Source organism: Anser anser (genome assembly GCF_964211835.1).
Source record: "Anser anser genome assembly, chromosome: 23".
Lineage (NCBI taxonomy): Eukaryota > Metazoa > Chordata > Aves > Anseriformes > Anatidae > Anser > Anser anser.
Genome location: NC_139744.1, coordinates 2,710,872 through 2,717,048, shown reverse-complemented (window position 1 = coordinate 2,717,048; position 6,177 = coordinate 2,710,872).

Below are 6,177 nucleotides of genomic sequence, written 5' to 3'. Positions count from 1 at the left end.
GGTGGTGTTCCAGAAACAAACGCTTCCCTCCCTGGATATCCTCCCAGGATTAACTCCATCCTAGCTGAAACTGGGACACAGGCAGTCACACTCGCAACCCAGCCTCAATGGCAGCCTCCCCCTGGCACCCAACCTCTGGCTGCAGCGAGCGCTGCCCACGCTCCCGCCCTGACCACGCACCAGCCACTGAGATGAGCTCCGTGGTTTTAATTAAAGCAATTTCTCCTTGCACCTCGTCTCTGTCTTGAGCACACGGTTATACAGGCGTGGAGGGGCCCTGTCCTGCTGCATCTGCCTCCTTCCTCAAGGCAGGCAGATGTTTCCGAGGGAAGCGTTCATGGTAATGAAAAGCTAAACTGTAGGTGTGGGATGGACCCTGCTGTGTTACTCTTATTTTCCAACAAAAGCAGCTGGTAGCTTGCTTTGGTTTGATAGCTCCTTCTGCAGGATTCCCAAAGCGTTTTGTGTTTGTTGGCTGCTATTCTTCGGGCTACCCTCTCACCCTGCCAACCTTCCTTCCAGAAAGGGAATCGGGGGGCTGATCCCCCCTCCGCCTGAAATTGGAGCCCCACGTTTCGCTCGGATTTGTCGAGTCAGTGCTCAGATCGATACCGCGCGGAGCAGTTCTGGGAATCGGCGAGATCAGGTTCTCAGAACTGAAGGGCGGTGACCTCCGAAGGGCAGAGATTTATAACAGCAGCTCGGAGAGCAGGGAGCCTCTGAACGCACCCTGTTCCCCGTTCAGCAAGACAGAAGAGGCTGCTGCTGCGGGAAAGGTGCTGGGGGTGACAGCCGAGTGTCACCAGGTCTTGTGCTGCTCCTGGAAGTGCCGGCCCCGTCCCACCACATGGGATTTTTTAGCATGGCCCCCCCAGTTACTCATATTCACGTGCCAAAGTTGCTAAAACTTCTGCAGGCGGCAGCGCTGCCCTTCCCTGCGCCGCATGCGTTTGGCACATCGGTGGGGAGAGGCGCACGTGGCGGTGCCAGCACAGCACGGACGTCCGCGTCCCTTCCCCACAGAAACTCACAGCACAGCTTTGCCCCACATCAGACAGGTGGGAGAGGTGAGAAAGACAGCACTCGTCACAGAAAACCCTCTAACGATGGGGTTCTGCTCCTAACAACACTGACACTTGGATGCAAATATACCGAATATTCTCACACTTTTTGCTATAGTTCACTGATCATATTCAAGATTTCTCTGAGTGGCTTATTTCTCTCTGATGCTTTGGGACCAGCTGGAAATAAATCCTCAGCGGGCCTTTCTTTCTAATGTCATTTTTTTCTAGCTTTATTTTTTCCCCCCCTCCTCCCAGCGTGCTTGCTGTTGTAACCGCGGCCTTGCTGTTACTCCGCCGATAGCCACAGCCCAGAGCCCAGCAGGACGAACCATAAATCCCTTACCCAGGACGCGATGCAAAGTTCCTTTCTGGCCATAGTAAATAATTAACATGTAACATTACAGCATGTCCCAGATGTACGCTCAGTGTGTGCTGTCTAGGGCAAAGGAATTAGCCCTAACAGGTTGCAAGCAGAGCTGAATCGTCTTGAGAACCGCATCGACAGGATTTTCTGAGGCAATTTGTTGAGGCTGACCCAGGAAATATTTCTATGGACAGCCTTCATGCCCTGAAATAAGTACGAGTGGTGATAATTAAGGGCAAGGGCAGCAGCAATTCTCCCCTTACGGGCTGAGCACTGACCAGGAAGGCAATAGGGTCAGCTGAAAGTGTTTTATGCAGAAAAAGCTGAAGGCAGAGCCAGCTGCAGCAGATATTCTTTTGCTGCTTTGGTGCTGGTCCTGTCCCCCAGCACGGAGCATCGAGCACCGCGCTGGACAGACGCATTTCACACCATTACACCAGCCACGGAAAAGCACAGATAACTCCAGGGGCAATAACACCAGGACATTTGACTCCTTGTAATGTTTTATGGACGTATAACACTCCTGAAAAAGACATTGGCATTAGTTTTGCCAATATGCTCGAGAGATTCGCTCTGATAAATGAATCGGCCCTAATGACACCCATGCACATCTCCCCATCCTCCCCTGCGTTGGGATCACGGTAACGGTGTAATCTGCCACGACGCTGGAGCCCATTTCGCACAATTAATATTGATCCCTCAGCGCCTTGATGGCTGAGAGACCGAGGAGACGAAGCGCCCGCCAGCATGCTAAACATGGAGGTGGAGGAGAGCGGAGGAACCAGCCTCGACAGGAGGCTGCCCCTCGGTCCTCCCCCCCAAAATTTGCTGCCCCAGAGCACCGCGTGCCCCTCACTTGGGGAAAAAATCCCCTTCATCCCATGCTCCCTGCGGCCAGGGACAGCCACACGCAACCCACTCCTCTCCCAAAAAAATCCTTAGCAGAGCCCAGCCTCCAGAGCTGCACTCTCCCAAAAGAGAGTGGCTGAACCAAGGGATATCCACGCACCTCGGGGGGATCGCCGCTTGCTCTGCTCGGGGGATTAATAACTGTTCTCTTGGCCCTCCTGGAAATAGGGGCAGGTAGCAGGTGAGAAAGCAAAGCAGCAGGAAGGGAGGGACCACGGGGGAGCTCGTTAGCTGCAGTAGCTAATGGCACCCGACGTGCCTCGGAGGTTGGCTGCTGTGCTGCTGCCTGGTGCCACCTGTTTCCATTTCCCTCCGTTAGCTTCGTGCCTGCTTCGGAGGCAGTGCCACTGCTGCCCGTTTTGCTTTGATCCTGTAGGACAGACGGACAGACAGACCGATTCCCCTCAGCCAGGGTTACCCAGGCACGTCCCACTGGCTGACGTGGCACCTACTGAACTGATTTCTATCTACTTGAAGATTTTGACATAGTTAAAAAAAAAAATATTAAATCCCAGTACAAACGAATTAAAAATCTCGAGTTATTAAAGGGAAAAATGGTTATAAAACAGCCCGGCAGATACAGCGCTTTCAGCCCATTTGCAAGAACATGTAACAGGAACAGAGGAATTATGAAATCCTCCCACTTCTGTTAAGAGAAAAACAGCAAGAAATCAGCACAGCAAACCTCACGAGCATCTCAGCGGAGCCGAGGAGTGCCTGCGCCGACCGCTGGTGCCTGCAGAGCTGCTGGGAGGTCTCCCAGGTTCTGCTCCTTGAGAGGGTCCCTCGGGGGCTGTTCTGGGGAAGGGCAGACCCCTGCCCGTGCCAGGCTCGGGGGCTGCACCAGCAGGAGGCTGCTTCACCCCCCCCCAGCCTGCCTTCCCCCTCTCGTTTGCAAGCCAGCGTGGGGCCGAGCAGGCAACCTGCAGTCCTGTGGGTGGTGGCGGCCGGGTGGTTTCCCCTCAAACCCTAAATCCTGGCTGCAGAAGCGGCCAAGGATAACCCTCAGCGAGCCCCAGAGCTTGCAGGTGAGCCCAGCCCAAAGGGGAAGGGAGAGAAACCCGGTGTCCAAAGTGCTTCAGGTGAAAACCAAACCCCCCGCCCCGGGTGGCTGTGAGCGCACCTCAGCTTTTCAGGGAGGTAGAGGGGTAGAGCAGAGCAGGAGCTTCCAGCACATACGCGTTTAAGTCTTAAATGGACGTGGTAGAGAACCGAGCAAAGGCAAGAGAGGCACAAGAATTTCTCAGGCTTCTCTCGACACCCGATAGATTTTGTTTCCTAAACTTGAAGAAAGTCTAACGCTGGATTTCCACCAGGTTTTTCAGACACTGCAACAGCCCCAGGTGGTGGGAACTAACGGTCCCACTCCGAAACAGCCGGGATCTGCCACCGATCACGAGCCAATTCACTCTCACCTCCTCGACCTTTTCCTGGTAAAAGGGGGCTATTACTGAACGCAGACAGGAGATTTTTCTCCATTCCACTGAACTCTCCTTTCCATGCAGCGTGCAGAGCGGATCTGTGTTTGACGGACCCACTGGCCTGCCAGCTACGAGAACTCCCCCATCCTTTTCAATCCAAACAAAGCAGCACCACCCCGCTTCAGCACCTCACGGGCACCGACGGACCGGCCCGAGGATTTATGGAGGCTGCAGAACACGCGCATACAAAACACACATCGGCTAAAAACAGATCCTCGCTCACTATATTCCCCGCTGGATTGAAGGAACAATGCATTCATAAATGAAAAATTCCACAGAACTGCTAACGGGCGAGTACCGCAGCCTTCTGCGATTGTCACAGAAGTGTCATGAAAAGCGAATTACCCCAAAACAAACCCCCCATTGTCCAAGCAGCACGTTGCTGTCACACCGGCTCTGGTAACAAGCCCGTTAATGACGTTAAGGTAGTTACTCCAACAGATGGAGCACGTGGGGGGTGGCTGTAAAAATCATATTTATATTTCATGCATTAAGGGCAAAAGGTTGGTTTTGGATGTGTATGAGCGCGTGTGCGTGTACACATGGATGTTTAAGTCATTCTGTTGCTCTGAATCCTTTGTGACGAGCAGCTAACACGTGGAAATTGGCCCACAGCTCATGCCGCTGGAGTTTAAAACCAAGTATTGTTTGCTCTGTCTCTTCGGAGAGATTCACAGCCCCACGAGCAGAATGGGGCCCCCGTCTAGGGAAAGGAACACCACACCAAACCCCGGGGGACCAGAAGGGGACAGGAACCAGCCGCGCTCCATCCGTGCTCTTTGCATGAAGTGTTACACCAGCCCGTGTTGTTCGGGGTGGCGAGGTTCACGGGTGGCTTAGAATTCCTCAGAGGACCCACTCAGCAGCTCACACATCTCCTTGGTCTTCCAGGAAAAACTAAGCTTTAAAACTTATATGTTATCTATGTGTATCATTTGAAATAAACTAAAAGCACCCACAGTTTGAGGCAGCTCATCAGCACAAGGTGAGAGCCTCCACCTACCTCCCCCTGAAGGCTGGTGCCAGTCTGCCTACCTCTTGTGGGCACTCGTTATGATCTTTAATTTCTTGCTTAGCTACTCTCTCCCTTTCCCCCCTCTGTTTACTTGTAGCTAATTTCCTGCTAGCTTGTTCTCTGCCAGCAGGTATAAGAGAAACCCTAGTGCTTGGGCAGCCAAAGCTTTCCCCCAGAATTGCAGCTCAAGCCTCTTCTCAGCACCTTAACCAAATATTACCAGGAGCTGGAGGACCTCGCAGGGGCTGTAGCTGCTGCTGTTGCTGGCAGAAATGAAACTGGAGACAGGGCAAGCACATCCCCTCCCACCACGTTTAGAGAAGTTTCCACCCCCCCCCAGCACAAGCTGCAGCACAAGAGCTGCTAATGGCAAGGAGGCTACTTAGTGCTGACAAAGGGACACGTGCAGAAATTGCATGCACATACATACTTCTATCACCCAGGAAATTTTTAGCACTTATGCTGACATAACACCTCCAAAAAAACATTCCGAGCTAGACTTATGGCCTCTGCCGGCAGAATTTTTGGCTTTAGATAGGAAACTTTTGTTATCAGTTCTCGTGTGCTAACTCAGGACAGTGAAAACGAGCCAGAAAATCTACAGCTCACACTATTTAAGATAATCCAGTTCATTTAGACAGGGGCAGACTGGCAAGCGCTTATACAAGCATCTCATCCAGCATTGCTCAAGAAACACTTTCTCCCAGCAAGGGGCTAAAACACCCATTCAGCTGATGCAAGTACTGCCAGAAGAAAGCATTATGCCTGTGGTTTTATGCTGGGATGACACAGTGTATTCTGAGGTTTTCAGAATCTTTTTCCCATTATACAAGATAAACCAGCCAAAAAGAATCACACCAACAGTAATTAGCATGTTAAGCTTAAAAGCTTCAGAACGTAATAGGTGGATAAAACGTGTTTTAAAAAAGCTGCTCAGTTTTGGATGTGGGGTGTTCCCCGAGGAAGCAGCTAAGATCCACGCGCAAAAGTTTCCGCAAATGAATTTAAAGATGTTATTGACAAACTAATTGTCAAAAACAAAGGAACTGTTGATGCATTTTGCCATACCACGAGGTGAGAAAGAGGCTACACAAGAAAAGCAAATACAAAATGAATTTGGAACAGAAATACCTCAAAATATGCTGTCCAACTGGGACTCTCACTATTTGCATTTTCTCTTTTACATGCTTCATTTGGTTTTTGAAAATTAAGTGCAAAGTTTCATAGAAACAGTAACAGAAGCAGCTACAGAGCTCTTAGAAGGAAAACATGCTTGGAAGAATGTTCAATAGGACAACTATGTGTGCACAGTGGCATAATTAAAGAGTCTCCAACCCTACGAAG